At 32.4% G+C, this 17,122-nt stretch overlaps 1 protein-coding gene across 5 annotated transcripts in view; it reads left to right on the top strand.

Annotated features, from left to right (window-relative positions):
- KCNN2 (potassium calcium-activated channel subfamily N member 2) overlaps positions 1 to 17,122 on the top strand; it is a 213,430-nt gene that overhangs the window by 98,105 nt on the left and 98,203 nt on the right. The gene's annotated exons all lie outside the window — the stretch shown is intronic.

Raw genomic sequence — 17,122 nt, 5'->3', positions numbered from 1 at the left:
AAAGGTTTAATGATAAGACTGACCAGAAGGCAGGACATAAACTAAGTAACTTTTTATAATCTTTGGCAACCTTGGATTTCTAACCATATGAGGATGATATCTTGTTGAAAGCAGCTTAACAAGAGAAATAGCTAATTTGATTTTAAATATGTAGGGAGGAATTATGAAGGATATAGACTGAATCTAATTGAAATTATATTTACCATGTTGGGGAAGTGAAATAAGAACTGGGATCTTGCAATTTTCCACAAAATGTACAAACATTGCAAGATCTCTGGCATTAAGAAACTGGAAACTGAATAAATGCCTATCAGTTGGAGAATGGCTGAATAAATTATGGCATATGAATGCTATGGAATATTATTGTTCTGTAAAAAAAATGACCAACAGGATGATTTCAGAGAGGCCTGAAGAGTCTTATATGAACTGATGCTAAGTAAAATGAGCAGAACCAGGAGATCATTATATATGGTAACAACAAGATTATACAATGATCAATTCTGATGGACATGACTCTCTTCAACAATGAGAGGATTCAAACCAATTCCATTTGTTCAGTGATGAAGAGAGCCATCTTCACTCAGAGAGAGGACTAATATAGCATTTTCATTCTTTTTGTTGTTGTTTGCTTGCATTTTATTTCGCTTCTCTTTGATAATTGTATAGCATGATAATTGTATAAATATGTATGCATATATTGAATCTAACATATTTCTATCATGTTTAACATACATTAGACTACTTGTCATCTAGGGGAAGGCATGGGGGAAGGAGGGGAAAATTAGAACACAGGGTTTTGCAAGGACTAATGTTGATTCTTGTACATGCCTATGTTTTGAAAAATAAAAGGCTTTAAAAAAAATGGCATTTCTTGCCACTTTTTTCAAATCTATTGCCACCTCTGGACCTCATTTTCTTGTGCCTCAGATGGTTGATTTTTGCTGTTTTCAATCTCTTCCTTGTCCAATTAATGCTTTAAACTTGCCAAATTAATCTTCCTTATTCTTGGATCTGATCAGGAACTTTCAGTAGTTCCTCATTGCCTACTGAAAAAAAAAACAGACACAAATTCCATAGTTTGATATTCAAAGCCCTCTACATTCTGATTCCACCATTTCATGAACTTTATGTTCCAGTACTACTAAGACTTCCTTCTTATTCTGCTTTCTTTTAATCTTTCAATACCCAAAATGAGCTCTTTCTCTTGAAATACCTAGTTCCTTCATCACTGAGTGTTTTGCAGTTTGATTATAGAATTTTAGAGGCAAGCAATCCTTGGTTTGGGTTTATTTCCAAACTACTAGGGATAGCACATAAAAAGTTTCTAGATTAAGTTCAATATCTGTATGTGATATGGTATTCTTGAGGAAGAGTTTATAAGTTGACTAATGATCCTGAGTAATATACTTTTCTTTTGACGAAACTATTGTGCTCAGATAGACCTGTTAGTTTAGATCAGGACTTCTTAAACTTTTCCCACCCACAACTCCTTTTTATCTTAAGAAATTTTTATGTGACTCCGAGTATATAGGTATATAAAATAGGTATATAAACCAAACATTTATTGATAATAAATCACAATTTCTCCACATTCAGTTATGAGACCCTATATGAGGTTGTGAACCATAGTTTAAGTAATTGGGGTTTAGACCGGGGACTTTTATCAACCCCAGGAAGTTGAGTATGTGCCTGAGAGGGATGAAGTCAGGAGTGAATAGATCAATGGAGGATAGTGTACTATATATTGGACATTAGTATGGCTAAGGCCTTGGTTCATGGTAGGCAGGACAGCAGTAATCAGAACTGGGGCAGGCCCTCGTTAACAATTTTATTCTAGGCCGAGAATCCAAATTTGTTTTCCTTTAAGCTTCTCTTTACTATTCCAGGAACTAAAGTGGCATTTTTTTGTTTGTAATTCTCGACATCAAGACCCCTTAACATTCTTTAAAATTATTGAGGACTTCCCAAAAGAGTTTATTAGTGTTTGTTTATTACTGTTAAATCTATTAATATTTACCGCATTCAAAATTAAATAATCTTAGTATTATTAGCAAAATAGTTTTGAACTTATATACTGCCTGAAAGTCTCTCAGGGCCCCAAGAGAGCTTCAGGCCACACTTTTAAGAACTGCTGTTCTAGATAAATGATGGGATTTTTATCATTTATTCTCTATATGAGATTGTAGTCAGAGAGTAAAAACAGGATAAGATTGACTTCCTTGGAGTTTATTGGACAGAAAGTTTCCTTCTGGGAAGATGACAAGCTATTATTATTATTTTTTAATAGATTGAACATATTAATAAATTTTCAGTCAGAAAGTTAAAATAAACTCAGGGCAGTTTTTCTTCTCACATCTCATTGTTTTTATAAACAGAGTGGGGTGCACCTCTTTAAGACCCAACAGAAGGGAAGGAAGAAACTAGAGGGAGGGACTGTGGTTTCATCCAAAATCAGTAGGGGGAGGGAGAGATAAGGTGTATATTACCTATTCTAAGGAATTTTTATAAGATTTTTGGGAGGAAGACAGAACTTATTAGCTATATGGGGCCCAATAATTCTTTTAGTTCCTCATATGACTACAATATTTTTATTTCTATCTCTTCACATGTCTCTTTTTTGTCTTGTCTCATATTTGAGATGATCCTACATATTTTGCAAAAGATTTCATAAGAGTGTATAGAATAATATATGGCACTACTTTGTTTTTTATAAAATAAATATATTATTTATTCTTGATATTCATATATATTTTTTAATTTTGAGTAACATTCTTACTCCACCCATTGAGAAAGGAAGAAATGTGACATCAATTATACATGTGAAACCATGCAAAACATATTTCCATATCAGCCATGTGGGGGAAAAAAAACAGCAAAAAAAGTAAAGAAGGTGAAAAAAATTTTTGCATTCAAGACTCTATCAGTTCTCCTTGGATGTAGATGACATTTTTTTTTATTATAAGTCCTTTGTAATTGTCTTAGATCATTGTATTGATCAGAATAGCCAAATCACTCACAGCTGATTGTCATGTAATATTACTATAACAATATACAGTATTTTCCTGGTTCTACTCATTTCACTTTACATTTGTAAAGTCTTCCCAGATTTTACACCATTTGTTTTTCTTACAACACAATAATATTCCATCACAACTTAGCCATTCCCCATTTGATGGGCACTCACTTAATTTCCAATTCTTTGTCACTACAAAAAAAAGCTCCTATAAACATTTCTCTACATAGAAGGTTATTTTTCCCCTTAAAAGAGTAATCTCTTTAGGATACAGAACTGATGGTGTTATTGCTAGGTCAAAGTGTATACAGAGTTTTATAATCCTTTATTTCTTCAGAATCATTGGTCTATGTTGCATCTTCACCAACAATAGATCATTGTCCCAATTTTTCCAATTCCTTCTAATATTTATCATTTTTCTTTTTCTGTCATGTTATGTGGCATTACTTTCAAAGAGTTATTCCAGACAGATTTGTGTCATTCTCTTCAGATATGGAGATATAATGCTAATAGACATTTGTCTTCACAAAAGAGTAATATAGTAATTGTGAAATAATAAGAAGCACTGTTTATATATCTTAGGACTTTTTTGGTCACAAAATAGGAAGTAAATCATATTTGTTTCAGTTCATTCAATACTAGACATAAGTGTTTCTTTTTTCTCTCAAATTTCTTAGAAGAAAATGGATTTATTTTCAGATAGGTAATGTCCTTTTAATTTAAATGTAATTTGATTATATTCTCGCTCTTTTTTTCCTTTCTTCTTCATTCCTTTCCTTCTTCCTGCCTTGGTGAGATGGGAATGACTTTTAATTATGGCTTTTTTTAAAAAAATGTATTTACTAAACTTAATTTAAAAAGAATAGTCAAAAATTCCTTCCTTCCCAAATATTTAACACTTCCTACCACTGAAAAATTAAGTGTTTTTAATGATTTATTTTGTAAAAAATACTATCAAAGATATAGTTCACTGGGAATAATGTATTATGAATAACAGATAACAAACATGTAGCATAAATGTTGATTTCCTAGAGATCATCTTAAATGATTTTGGTAGATTCAAAGGAGCTGGGATTTATGAGAAGATATGATAAAGAATGACACAGATTGAGTATGTAAAGAATGATTATGTTATCCACTAGTATTATCCACATCAATGAAGTAATAGATTAATGGAAGTATCACTATCTTGGTTTTGCTTCCTTGGGACACATATACTGTGAAGAGCTGTGAAACTGTCATCTCATATTCTAAGGGAGCAGTCCGTGTCATCCTCTTTACTTCATTTCTGAAATGGCAGTAGTTAGTAATTTGCCAAATATAACTGGGCTAAAATTAAGCTGAAAATCAGAATTCCAGATAATTAATCTCTATCAAGAATCCTGAATCTATTACTCCTTAGCTGTGTGATGACTATGAGTAATTAATTTCATCTTTCTAAGCCTCATTTTGTTTCCTCATCTGGAAATTTCAGGAAATACTGCTTTTACTTCTTACCTCTCAAATAACTTTTTAAAGAAGGTGCTTGATAAACCATATGGTTTTAATCATTATATTTGATTTTTTATTTGAATATTTGAAATATTGAAAGAAGATTCTCAATAAATCCATGATGACAAGAGATCATTTTCATCATATAATCCAAGGTATAGAATATGATCACATTCTTAAAACAATTTTCTGTTTCCCTAAAATCCAAATTTAATTCTTTTGAGGAATAAGACCCAGAGGATCTAATGTAAAAAAAATGAATCTTAAAAGAGTTTAAGTCCTGAGTATCTTCAACAACAGCAAATGATATTTTTCCCTAAGATCCAGTGCTAATTTTACATAATCACTTCCCAAAGATGTTCTTCCTCTGAAGTATGTAGATGTTTTTAAGTTTCTTATCTTGCCCCCCCCCAAAAAAAAAGATAGGTCAGTGAATGTCTTCATAATGCCAGTGCCTAAGGCATCATTTGTAACATGTCACATAGTGTGCATAGCTTACCATGTATTTGTGCTTTAAAATGTGGTGATTTTGAGTTTCTGATTTGGAGATATTTTTAGTAAAGTGAGCTTAAAAATTTGTTGGTATTTGATTTTAAAATATTCCTATAGATCTAACACTTTGGGCACATAAACAGTCTTATTAGGGTAATAAAAGGAGCACTAACTTTCTACTTAAGACTTAAAATGTCACAATTTTTACTCCTGTCAAGTGTAAAATCCTGAACCAGTAACTTAAACTTTTGTATTACACAACTAATGTATTTCTCTATGTCTATTCTCTCCCCCACTATCAAAATTACATTCCTTAAGCACAGTTCTATGTCACTTATTTGACTATATCATTCCCCTGCTCCCCGAAAGATCCAGTAGCTCCTATTGCATCTATAATGGAATGCAAATTACTTGAAAGAAATAGTAATTTTGATATGACTTTACTTTGTGGTAGCAATTATAGTGAATGTGTGTTTCTAAAGATGATAGGCTAACTCAGAATTTCTGACTTTGACCAGATGACACTGAATTGAGCTGGTTTCTATACCTTTAGTGAATAATCTATCAATTTCATACTCTTCATCTATGTTTCAGTATTCTCTTTTGTTGCATTTTAAATTCTGTGTTTTTTTAAAGAAAATACATTGCTATAAGGAAATATGAACAATTGTTACTTTGTTCCAGTTAATTGTACTGCTGTGGGATAGAATATAAACTGATCTTTTAACATGTAAAGCCTCTGGTTCCAAAATATCTTTCCAGCATGATACAAGTCTCTCCCCACTCCAGTCATATCATCCGCTTAACTATCAAATTAATGCTCCTAAAGCACAAATATGACCATATCTCCTCCTTATTCAATAAACTTTGTTGGGTCTTTATTGCCTTGTGACCACTGTAGTCATTTACTGACAAAGGCCCAGATGCTAAGTATAGTTTTTCTTCACTGGATGGAGGGACTGAAAAATAATGGGTGGAAGCCAGTTTTTCAGAAAAGCTATTTAAGGTTAAATTTTTCTTGAATTTCAAGATTTATAAATGTTTGAAAAAAAATTGCTATATATACTTACAGTGAGGATTTTTGAGTTATGGTAAAATAAAAAATGTCAAATATAATCTATTTATGTTTTGAAAATCATCTACCTTTTGGGAGTAGAAGTAAAGTGAACAGATAATGAAAATGGAAAAATTGTTAAATATAAAAATTATTGAATAGAATGAAAATATTACATAGCTCAAATATCATTTCAGTGAGTTCCAAGTAATTATTCTGTTTCTATTGTCCAAAAGTTTTGTTCTATTGATTGTAGTTAATAATAAGATTATTGACTAACACTTGTAATAATTTTTGATTATGCAAAGTTTTAAAGACTATGTTTTAGTAGAATTAAAGGAACTTTTCTTTTTCTCTAGTAACATTCTTATTTGTATGTTTGTGAAATGGTTGGGTTATGTTTTGTTTGGACCAGTCTTTAGATTCATGGATTCCAATTTTTAAAGCTTAAAGAGACTCTATTATTTAAGAGATAAAGAAACTAAAGTTAATTTAACTTACTGATGGTCACAAAAGTATTACTGCAAACTTTTCTATAAGAGAACACAATAATCCTGGTATCCTTTAGCATGCATATCTGGTGCCCAGTAATAACATCACCAACAACAAAGCATCTAATTTCATCTGTTAAATTGGAAATTATCCTTTTTTAAAATTCCCTTTTCTACTTAGAACCTCAATTGTCTTCTTTCCCTACCAAAGAAGTTCTTCAGCAATTGAAATTTACTGCTTATATCCTTTGGAGAAAAAAAAAGAAAATTTTTCTGCAGCTTCCCACATTTATACTTTTGTGACATTTCTTACCATGGTTTTAGGTCAAAATAGTTAAGAATTTTTTTTAAAGAATGTTTAAAAATTAGAATGATATGATGACTTAAGTCACCCAGCCAGAATAGAACTATCTTCTCTAACAAATTGAGTATATTCTTTTTTTTTGTTTGTTTTGTTTTGTTTTGTTTTTATATCCTGGGATGAAACTCAGAAAATGGAGTAAAAATTTTCTAGCATTGAAGTAGGAAAAAAGCTCAGGTTTATAAAAATGGAACACCTGGAGATTTACAATCTTTGTTTTATTTAATAAGATATCTGCATGATAATTAAGGTGGAACAGAAGGAGGTCAAAATGGGCAACAGTCTTAATCTCATTGTATCCCTTTGGAAAGGATTAGGTGAGCATGAAAGCTACTGGGAAAATATTCTATGGGATGATTTTTGTTGATTGCATGATCATTCTTTTGCAACCTCATACTTAAAAGAGTTTGAACTCAGTTGTGAGTTCTGGACTTGGCCTTGCTAATTTTTAGTCTGAAAATTTTTCTTATAACTGACTAGACAAATAGAACTGTGTTTTAGTCACTGTTTATGGATTCTAAATGCATAATTTAAAAGTACAACTTTTGACAATTCTGATCAAGATATAGATTTGTTTGGGGGCACACTTAATTCAGAATTGGCCAAATTTAAATATAGGTGTATTTTTTAAAAATAAAATTAATACTACATTATTGACTGATTTTTGCTTTCATATTTAATTCTATAAAATAAAAAATATTAGTATAATATCTACACACTTATACAGAGCTCACTTTATCCAGCAATTAATCTAAGACTCATAAGACAAATACTCAGGAAAGATTGCACATGTATGCAAAAGAATATTTCTCTAAATAATTTCTGGCTAAGATAACAAAATCAAGTTCCAAGAGGAACCTAGAACTCTCAGCAAATACTCCAGCAAAGATATTAAAGACATGAAAAGAATGATCAAGGAAATGAAAAAGAGATACCAAATAAATACTTCTCTCTTGTTTAGGACTACACAAGTTAGCTAGAAGCCTACTGTTGCTTGGAATAGATTATACAGGGAGGATTGAAAGCCAGAATGAGTTCCCCTATGAGAAACAGGAACTGAAGTCAGTGAGATCTGAGTACTGGACTGGTCAAACAGCAACCAAAAGACAAGGCTCAGCAATGTGTATAGCAAAGTGCCCATCAAGAATCCAGAAACCAGTTTACCTGTTAGACTCACAAAGAGAAGGTGATTTGGATTAACTAACAACCTCTATCAAAACAAATTTAATTATGGAGGAATGATTGAAAAGAAGGAAATAAAAAGAGAGAAATCTGAATAAGGATTAATAATCAGTGTTTTATCTGTATGAAAAGAGAAAAGGAAGAGGAGTAGGAGATCACTTCAATTAAAAATGACAAGTATTGATCATGTTGATGAGAATTAGATAAGGGGTAACCCCTTTTGGTTCGGCAGTCTAGTGATGGTACAGAGTCCCCTGTAAAGGAATTTACAGCCTGAAAACATAGATTGATTTAAAAAAAAAAAAAAAAAGGTTTATTATAGGGGTTTGGAAGTAAGGGTAAAGGTAGAAAGACGCCAGGGCCAAAGCTGGTCGCCGGGCAGACAGGAACCCTTTGCATGGCTGACGTAAGAATGTCATGTTTGGGCTCCTGCAAAAGAATGGGCTCCATGGTTGCCCCTTTTTATAATGGGGGCTCTTAGTGATCTTGAAGGTGGGTGGAGTCCCAGGCTCCTGGTTGATTTCAGCCAGAGTTAGCACTGAATAGAATTCAATGGGTTTTTAGATAAGGAAGAAGCTGTTTGTGGGGGTTGGGGAAACCTAAGCAGATAGTGGGTGACTAGGAAAGACCAAGTTAGCTCAGATCCGGTGGGGGCTGGGAAAGCCTGAATAACATTGGAATTCAAAAGGGTGCTTTTTGACCAGGATTTGTGAATCAAAGATCCTAGCTTCGTCAGCCATGGGGGGATTGGGAATCAGAAAGGAATCTTAAAGGGAACTCAACCCACATCAATGTTACTTTTCTTTTCCAGTTTACTTTGTAAAGGGGTGGGGCACTAGGAGAAAAAAAGGGAAAAATTAAAATTATATAACTATCATACCATGAATTTCAATGGGATAAATTCACTTATATATCATAAATGAAGATATCAAGCACGGATTGGAAATCAAAGTATAACAATATGGAATTTATAAGAAACATATATAAAGATTTACACAGAGCTAAAATAAGAAGTTGAAACAGAAATCCTTGTATAAACAGTGAATTGTTTTAACAACTAGAAATTACATTCTCACCAAGGAAATAATGAAAGACATGGTAGGAGAAAAATAACAGAACTACATTATGCTTAAAATTACACTAATAATGAAATGTCAATACTTAATTTACATCACTGAATTTTATGATATCTAAATGCTTAAGAAATGATGATATGCCTACAGGGATAAATAAATATCAAAACTATATTTGGGGACTTCAATATACCCCTTTCAAACCTAGAAAAAAAGATAACAAAAGATACATAAGAAAGAACTTAAGGACTCAAATAGAACCTTTTTAAAATTAGATATAATTGATTGCTGGTTATTACTGAAGAGAATGAAAGTAATATGGTAGTATGCATATTTCCAAGCAAAAACCTTATAAAATGAAAAAAAGGGGAAAATATGAACACATTCTCTGCTAGTCATAAAACATTATAATAATTTTAAAAAGTATTTGGGAAAAAAAGATTCAAACAATATAGAGACTAAATGGTATAATCCAAATGAAATGGGCCAAAGAACAAAACATATAAACAGTAGATAATTTTATCAAAAAAATGGCAATGTAACAGCATATTTTGGGGGTAAAGGGGATACAACCAAAGCAGACAGTTGGTGAAAATTAGTATCTCCTTTTTCTTGTGCACCATGATAAATGTGGAAATATGTATAGAAGGATGAAGTATGCTTAACATGTATTTCGTTGTTTGCTGTCTAGGGAATGTATTGAGGGAAGGGAGGCAGAAAAATTTGGAACACAAGGTTTTACAAGAGTGAATGTTGAAAACTATCTGCATGTATTTTGAAAATAAAAAAGCTATTGTTGTCAAAAATAATTAAAAATAGAAAAAAAAAGAAAATATCACCAGTTTCCTTAACAAAAAACTTAGAGAATTTAGTAAGCAATTTAAATAATTCTGAAATCATAAAAATCAAATAAGAGATAAATAAAATAGAAAAAAGTATTGATTTAATAAAGCTATAAGCTATTTTTAAAAAAACTAATAGCAAAGCTGCCAACTAGCTATATTTGTGTGTTTTTTCTGAAGAGAAGGAACTCAAAACTGAAAGAGCAAAATTCACAACACATGAAGAAATATTAAGAAACTATATTAAGGGGGAACTTGCCAATTATGTACCAAATAAACAATGACTATAAAAATATAAATATAAATATAAATATCTAGGTATGTTGATATACTGTACAAACCTTTCCTATACAACAGGAGAGGAACTTTCTTCCACTGGACCACAGATATAGTGCCCAAAAGTTCTGTTCCTAGTCCTGGTTAGTGGCTCATGAGCAAAGGACAGATACTAGTAGTCTAGCCTCAGCTTATTACCCATCTAGCTAATTTAGTTAGACCCTTCAGAAAGGGACTCTTCCTGTGATAATTACAGAAAGCTTTATTAGTGATACATTGACCCTAATTCGAGGAGTTGGTGTTGGATGCAACCAAGTCCAAAGGCCAGTGGCACAAGTGGTGAAATCTATAGGAAGGAATAGAGAAAAGGATGGAGAGGAGGAGTGCCATCAGGGTATTTGCCAATTGCTTTGAGAAGAAAGAGCTGACCCCGTGGGTATCAGCTGAGGGTCCTGTGAAGGGATTGGCAGTGATTGCTGATTAATGATTTGAGTGATATTTTTATAAAGTCCACAAGAATATTCTCCCACTCACTGGCACACCATTTGGAACCTTCCCAGCACAGGATAAGCAAAAACCTGCAGTATTTTGAATTTGGGCATCTTTGGTGGTGATGAACATTTGCCAAGGAATAAGCTAGTAGAACAGGCTCTATGCTACTGGATATACAATTATCAAGAGCTGAAAAAAGGAGGGGTGATTGAGGGAGGAAGATTCATTAAGTCAGCAAGTAAATTTCAATAGGAAATTAAAATATCACAAGTCAGAGTTACAAAATGGATCCTAAATCACAAAATGCAGTCCAAGAAACATCAAGGGACCATCAATGCATATATCCACTCTACTAGACTGAAAAATAAATAAATAAATAACACCCCCCCACAAAAGCTTTTTTAAAACATATGGATTTATGAAGGAGTCAAGAATTTAAAGAAAAATTAAGTCTAATATTACTTAAGCTGTCTGCTAAAATAGAGAAAATAGATATCCTACCAAATTAAATTTTGGGGACTAACATAGACCTGATATATAAACCATAAGAAATAAAGCAGAGAATAAGAAATATAAATCCATATTTTAATGGATACCAGTATAAAATATTGCATAAAATATTAGTAAAGAACCTCCTGAAACATATTAAAGAAATTATATACCTTATAATCAGATAAGATTTATACCAGAAATTAAGATCTGGTTCAGTATGAAGAAAACTATAAACTTAATGTGCCATATTACTAATAAAAACAATAAAAATCATATTAAATCAATATTTATAGAAATAAGCTTTTGAAAATTAAAACATTAAAAGACATAGAAAGGAGTTGCCCTTTCCTTAATGTGTATTGATGTGGTTGTGTTCTTCCTCCTTTGTTCTTGAAGAAGACCAGAGTCTCATCGTGAAGGTGGTCTTCACTTGTTCTTGAATGAGATTTAAGTAAACTAAAAGCTAAAAAATGATTTAGTTTTGCAGAGCTGTGTAAAGGTATTAACCTTACTCTTTTCTCCAGAATCATCCAAGTCCCATGGCAAGAAATAAGTCAAGATGACTGGCAATGACTAAGGTGCAGTGGACGATGTTAACTTTTCTGAATTAAGATCTTTCCCAGGATTTAGTTTGTTTTAGGCAACCCTTTTTCAATGACTTATGGGGTAGGTAAAAATTAAGGCAAAAACAGCGTGATTTATCATCACAAAAATCTGAGAAGGGAAGACCTGTAGGTTTCTGACCTATGAGGGAAAAAATTGCTATTTATATTCTTTCTAAGCCATTAAAATCTAAAATGAATCATAAAAGCTTGGGCTGGGGGCTTTTGTTGATGTGAATTGTTTAATTTATCTAGCCAAAATAAAAATTAGCGTTATCTGTGATAGAAAAATGCTAGAAGCCTTTCCATTAAGCTTAAGGTGAGAGCAAGGAGACTCATTATCATAACTATTTTGAAAATAAAATTTAAAATGCTAGCTATAGCAATAACAATAGGTAAAGAAATTAAGATAATAGACCTTAGACAAGGAAGACATTAAAAAAATTATTTTTACACATAAAAGTAACTTACACAGTTGCCCAAAAGATTTCAATAATCTCAATAAACATAACAAGCTATAAATCAGATCCACAAAAATTATTACCCTTTGTTTTCAGTGTATTTCCAACAAAGCCCAGAAAAAAAGAAATTCCAGAAATTCCTGAAGAGTGGAAGAAATTAAAGCTATCTGTAGTCATGAAAAAATGCTCTAAATTACTATCAATAGAAAAATGAAAATTAAAATAACTGAGGTACCATCAGATTGGCTAACATGACAGAAAAGGAAAATTATAAATATTGAAGATGTGGGGAAATTAGTACATTAATGTATTGTTAATGTAGTTTTGAATTGATCCAGTCATTCTGGAGAGTAATTTGAAACTATGTCTAAAGGGCAATCAAACTTTGCATTCCTTTTGATTCAATAATACTACTACTGGGTCTATATCCCAAAGACATCATTTTTTTTTAATAGTTTTTACTTACCAGATATATGCATGGGTAATTTTACAACATTGACAATTGCCAAACCTTTTGTTCTAATTTTTCCCCTCCTTCCCCCCATTTCCTCCTCCAGATGGCAGGTTGACAATTACATGTTCAATATGTTAAAGCATAAATTAAATACAATATATGTATACATGTCCAAACAGTTGTTTTGCTGTACAAAAGGAATCAGACTTTGAAATAGTGTACCATTAGCCTGTGAAGGAAATCAAAAATGCAGGTGGACAAAAATAGAGGGATTGGAAATTCTATGTAGTGGTTCGTAGTCATCTCCCAGAGTTCTTTCACTGAGTGTAGCTGGTTCATTTCATTACTGCTCTATTGGAACTGATTTGGTTCATCTCATTGTTGAAGATGGCCTCATCCATCAGAATTGATTATCATATATATAGTATTGTTGTTGAAGTATACAACCATGTCCTGGTCCTGCTCATTTCACTCAACATCAGTTCATATAAGTCTCTGCAGGCCCAAATACATCATTTTTAAAAAGGGGAAAGATCTACATAAACAAAAATATTTATAGCAGCTCTTATTTTGGTCTCAAAGAATAGGAAATTGAGGGGATGTCTATCAATTGGGAATGGCTGAATAAGTTGTGGTATGTGAATGTACTGGAATATTATGCCATAGAAATGATGAGCAGCTGATATACACAGAAAACTTTTGGGAAGAAATGATGGGGGGTGAACCCTGAAGTTACTCCCTTGGGGGGGGGGAAGTTCCTGGGTTTCAAACTCTCCTTAGGGAATCAAATTAAGTGGTCTCATTCATTGGAGATCTTGCCTGATAATCAGATCAAACTGTTCCCCAGCCCCCAGGCCAGATTTATCCATGTAATCAGGGGTTGGTTAAACTGTTTTTTGCAGAAGTCTGAAACAGGATTATGCTTGCCAAGGAAGCTATCCAGCCAGATCTTTTGCCCACTGGTGAAGATAAGTGTCTTCTCAGTGCCAATAAATCCCTTCTGCCACACAGATTTCGAGTTTGCAAATTCTTTTGCATTGGACCTTTACTGACAAGAAGGGATTTCCCTATTATTATTCTGTAAGAAATGACCAACAAGATGAATACAGAGAGACTTGGAGAGACATCAACTGATGCTGAGTGAAAGGAGCAGAACTAGGAGATCATTATTCACTTCAACAACAATAGTAGATGAGGATGTATTCTGATGGAAGTGGATATCTTCAACATAGAGAAGAGCTAATCCAATTCCAATTGATCAATGATGGACAGAATCAGCAGCACCCAGAAAAGGAACACTGGGAAATGAGTGTAAACTGTGAGCATTTTTTGGTTTTTCTTCCCAGATTATTTTTACCTTCCAAATACAATTCTTCCTTTGCAACAACAACAACAACAAAATTCAGTTCTGCACATATATATTGTACTTAGGATATTTAATATGTATGGGAATGCCTGCCATTTAGGGGAGGGGGTGGAGGGAAAGAGGGGAAAAATTCGGAACAGAAGGGAGTACAAGAGATAATGTTGTAAAAAAAAAATTACCTATGCATATGTACTGTCAAAAAAATGTTATAATTATAAAATTGAAAGAAGGGATTTCCCACCCCAATTCTCACACCTCATCACACCTACCACTAACTCATCATTTGCACCTCATCATAGCCAGATTTCAGAAACACCTATAAAGATTTACATAAAGTGATACTGAGCAAAGTGTGCAGAACTAAGAGAACATGGTGCATAGTAACAGCAACATTGTGCTATTATTATCTATAATTGATTTAGTTCTTCCCAGCAATATAGTGATCCAAAACAGCTCCAAAAGATTCATGTTAGAAAATGTTATCCATATCCACAGAAATACTTCATAGAGTCTGAATGCACATCAAAACATACTGGTTTTGCTTTCTTTTTTTGTCATGTTTTTTTCTCTTAGTTGGTTATGTCTTGACTAATATGGAAATATGTTTTACATACATGTATAACCTATATCAGATTGCTTCATTTTGGTGAGAGAGGAAGGGAGAAAAATTTGGAACTCAAAATCTTATAAAAATGAAGGTTGAAAAAAATTTTACATGTAATTAGGGAAAAAAATAATACTATTTACATTTAAAAAGAGAGTACCACCATCCTCCCAGACACCAAACTTCACAACTTAGTTATTACCTTCAACTACTTATTCTCTCATCCTCAGCTCCAATATGACCTCTTGTGAAGTTCAGTGAATTTTATCTTAATAACATCTCTCAAATATTTCCCTTCTTTCCTCTAACACTACCAACACCTTTTGTAGACCTTCCTTAGTTCATACATACTACTGTAACAGCCTGTTAATTAGTCTCTTTGTTGTCTCTTCCCACTCTAGTCTATCCTCCAATCAGTTGTAAAAGTGATTTTCCATGTCTAGCCATATCACCATCATCACCACCCCTCTATTCAATAAATTTTACTGGCGAATATAAAATTATTTGTTTGGCATTCAAAGCTTGTCATAAACTCTCCTTCCCAACTCTTCCAGTATTCTGATACTTCAAAGTCCTGAATCTCCATATACTCTGTAAATTAGTGACACAGCTTCTTGCTGTTCCTTGAACAGTAAACTCCCATCTCCAATCTCTGGACATTTTCCCTGGTTGTTCCCAGTGTCTGGAATGCTTTCAGACTAGCATTTCATTACTAGCTTCTATGACTTCCTTCAATTCTTAGTTAAAGTATCATCTTCTATAGGAAGACTTTCCTAATTCCCCCCTTAATTCTTTTATCTTTTTTGAGTTTACTTCCAGTTTATCCTGCATATAATTTGTTTGTATAAAGTTTTCATGTTTTCTCCCTCATTAGATTGAGTATTTGGAGAATAAAAATTCTTGTCTTTATTTGTTATCTTTAAGACTTCGTATAGTTCTTGTTTAATAAATGTTTATTGATTTACTGAGAGACTAATGGTATGTAAATGTATGGTAGAATGTGGCTTAAGTTTTTGTGGAAAATCCTCTTATATAAATCTTTTCACTATCCTTATTCTGTAATGTCTTAGCTATCTGTATGCTCTAACTATTTGTTAAAAGTCAAACACATTATTAAGAGCTAATGAATTATACTTTGCAAAAGATGCCTTAAACCCAGGTGTATTTGTTGTCTGGCGAATTGAGCTTTGGGGTATAAATTAGAGGGCTATCTCAAAGAAAGGCCATAGGCATTTTCTGACTCTAGAGATACCTTACAGCTTGTTGCCAAATATTACTTGTCATTACATATAGGTAAAAATTACCTTGTAATCATGAGAGTCTTTACGGCATGAAATATTATTGAATGACAATTTTTAGTATCAAAATCAAATTGGACTTTAAAAAATTCAAGAATCTCAAATTAGTAATAGCATAAAATATTGAGTATCTTTTTGACTAAAGTAGTTTTTTCCTAAAATTATTTTTCTCTGTTCTTGAGGGCTCACACAAAAATAGTATGATGAAGCACACTAATTTTGGAAGCTTGTAAAAATTTTATAATAGAAATAATCTGTGAAAGGCAAGAAACTCTAGTAATAGTTAAGATATATTGAGACAAATCAGCTAATGGAAGAAAACTTAATGAAAATTGGTGAAATATGAACTTCAAGTTAATATGAACATCAATTCAGGATAGAGATGTCATAATGAAGAAAAAAGGAAGCAAATGGAAATTTTTCTAGGTAAATTCAGAGCTAAAAGAGTACCTAGGACCAAATCTAATTTTTGGTCAATGAGAGAATATTTCCTGATTTAATTTCCTTGAGCTAAAAGTAATGGGAGAAGAGTAGTGTTGAGAGTTTTTCCTAAATACTTTCCAAATGTTTCTTCTTATTATTTATAACCTTTGTTTTATTATATAAATCCATTATTAAAAAGATAGATTGTGCTACTTCCTTTTTCAGAAACAGTATTCTGACTCTCTTCTCCATATTATTACGGAGTATCTGTCTGTCTGTCTCTCTTTTTTTCTCTTTCTCTTTCCCTCTCTTTCTGTGTGTGCACGCACATGCCTGCTGGAACAATTTATGCTTCATGCTGTTGGGGAGTTTGTATGGTAACAACTTAACATGGATTCTTAAAGTTCAAAATTAATGGGATAGAGTGATGTCTATGGTTTCCTTAAAATTCATTATTGATAAGATTCTTTTATTATTCTAAGAGATGTAATTAACTTAAACATTTAAAAGGACACCACATTACTTAATATAGAACAAGAACTTTCAACCTGTCCCTAGCCCCCAAAAGTAATTTATTCATAATGTAACATGAATTACCAACTGAATATCTTTATAATCAAATTTATAGAAATTTGCTATTTAGCTTCATGAAAAA

Source organism: Sminthopsis crassicaudata, chromosome 1 (genome assembly GCF_048593235.1).
Source record: "Sminthopsis crassicaudata isolate SCR6 chromosome 1, ASM4859323v1, whole genome shotgun sequence".
Classification (NCBI taxonomy): domain Eukaryota; kingdom Metazoa; phylum Chordata; class Mammalia; order Dasyuromorphia; family Dasyuridae; genus Sminthopsis; species Sminthopsis crassicaudata.
Note: the sequence above shows the minus strand (reverse complement) of the source record. Positions and strands in the feature narration are given on the sequence as shown.